This window comes from Peromyscus eremicus, chromosome 19 (assembly GCF_949786415.1).
Source record: "Peromyscus eremicus chromosome 19, PerEre_H2_v1, whole genome shotgun sequence".
Lineage (NCBI taxonomy): Eukaryota > Metazoa > Chordata > Mammalia > Rodentia > Cricetidae > Peromyscus > Peromyscus eremicus.
In genome coordinates, this window is record NC_081435.1 from 64069816 (window position 1) to 64072035 (window position 2220).

Sequence of the window (2220 nt, forward strand, 5' to 3'; positions counted from 1 at the left end):
AGAGGAGGAGGGGGGAGGTGGAGGAGGGGGAGAAGGGGGAGGAGGAGGGGGAGGAGGAAGAGGAGGGGGAGGAGGAGGGGGAGGTGGAGGTGGAGGGGGAGGAGGGGGAGAAGAAGGAGGAGGAGGGAGAGGAGGAGGAGGAGGAGGAGAAGGGGGAGGGGGAGGAGAGGGGGAGGGGGAGAAGGAGGAGGAGGAGGAGGAGGAGGGGGAGGAGGAGGAGGAGGAGGAGGAGGAGAAGGGAGAGGAGGAGGAGAAGGGGGAGGAGGAGGAGGCGGCAACTGTAGTTGCAGCAGCAGCCAGGATTTGCCACATGTGTCTGTAACTCCAGCATTAGAGAACAGAAACAGCTGGATGACTGGAGCTCACTGGCCAGGCAGCCTAGCCAAAATGGTGAACTTAAGGTTCAGTGAGAGACTGTCTTAAAAAAATAAGACGCTGGTGTTTGGAGCACTACTTTGCCCCTGGGCTTATACCCAAGGGGGCTCAGACTTTCTGGTCCAGTGCTCTTGGGCCTGTCCATGAGCTATGGCCATGGTGCTTGTGAGTGCAGTGGCTAGTTCCAGTGTGTGTGTGTGTGTGTGTGTGTGTGTGTGTGTGTGTGTGTGTGTATGTGTATGTGTGTGTGTGTGTGTGTGTGTGTGTGTGTGTATGTTGGCAGTAGTGGTGGTGGGGGCTAGCCCAGTACATAATCACCTTGAAGAGAAAGACCAGGATCATCAAGATGATGTCAGAATACCAGAGAAGACCAGTTCGTATCAAGAACCCTACAAGAGCAGAAGAAATTATCTGTGATTTCGTTAAGGGAGGAGCTTCCAAACTGCAGGGAGTAGCAGACTTTAATACGACACTCAGTAGGTTTTCCTTCAATGGGAAAATGCCCATAATGTCCTAACATCATTGACAACTCTAGTTTGTTACAGATGAATGCTGAGTAAAGTTACTGCGTGGAGCAGCGTTACGCTGTGGAAGTTTGTAGCTAGAGTTTTCCTGCCTGGCCCACAGTCAGGGCAAATCTCTCTCACCCGCCAGTCCCACAGCTTCTCAGACCCGACCAAGTAAACACAGAGACTTATATTGGTTACAAACTGTATGGCCGTGGCAGGCTTCTTGCTAACTGTTCTTATATCTTAAATTAATCCATTTCCATTAATCTACACCTTGCCACATGGCTTGTGGCTTACCGGTACTTTACATCTTCCTTGTCCTGATGGCGGCTGGCAGTGTCTCCCTCACTCAGCCTTCCACTTCCCAGAATTCTTCTCTTTGTCCCGCCTATACTTCCTGCCTAGCCAATGGCCAATCAGTGATTTATTTACTGACCAATCAGCAACACACTTGACATACAGACCATCCCACAGCAGAAGTTGACCCTGTTTTCACTGTGGTGGAGAGTGGAAGAGTACACCGTTACATAGTAGAGTGGCATACTAAATCACACCATCTGCTTGTTGAACAAGCCATGCCAAAAGTCAAACCTAAAGAGACTGTGGCAGACTCTGACATTATGATCAAGGGAGAATATGAGAATTTTTTGGGTGAACTCCAATAGCACAGGATCCCCATGTTCATGTTTTCAGCTGGTATCAGGGATGCCCTGGAAGAAGTCACCCATCAAACTGGAGTTTACCACTCAAATGTCCAGGTAGATTCCAACTTCCTGGATTCTGATGAAAATGGTGTGCTGAGAGGACCTAAGGGAGAGCTAATTCATGTCTTCATCAGACATGATGGTGCCTTGAAGAATGGGAACTAGCTCAGCCAACTGAAAGACACAGCAACACCATTCTTCTGGGAGACTCCCAAGGACACTTAAGAATAGTTGGGGGTATGGCTGGTATCAAACACATCCTGAAGACTGGGTATTTGAATGACACAGTAGATGAGCTTTTAGAAAATACACGGACTCCTACGATACTGTGTCAGTAAAAGGAGACTCATGGGAGGTCACCAACTCTGTTTTACAAAAGTCATTATAGTCAGCCATTTGCAAGAAGACGTCTCTCCGATGGGTACAACTAGGAGACAAGCGCCGCCCACCTTGTGGAAAGACTCTTATTTCTAACACGGTTCCGCTCTTGGCATTTTCCCCTTCCTGTAACTGAGGGACCCTCAGATGTGTTGACCCTGTAAACTGCAAGGCCCTTCTTCCCATCTCCATCACTAGAACTCTTAAAGCCCAAATTAGAGGAATGACTGCTTCTCCAAAGTGAATTGTGTAGT

General features: G+C 49.1%; 1 pseudogene; it reads left to right on the forward strand.

Annotated features, from left to right (window-relative positions):
* Positions 1 to 552: 552 nt before the first annotated feature.
* LOC131896033 (cytosolic 5'-nucleotidase 3A-like) lies at positions 553 to 1976 on the forward strand (annotated as a pseudogene).
* Positions 1977 to 2220: the final 244 nt, after the last annotated feature.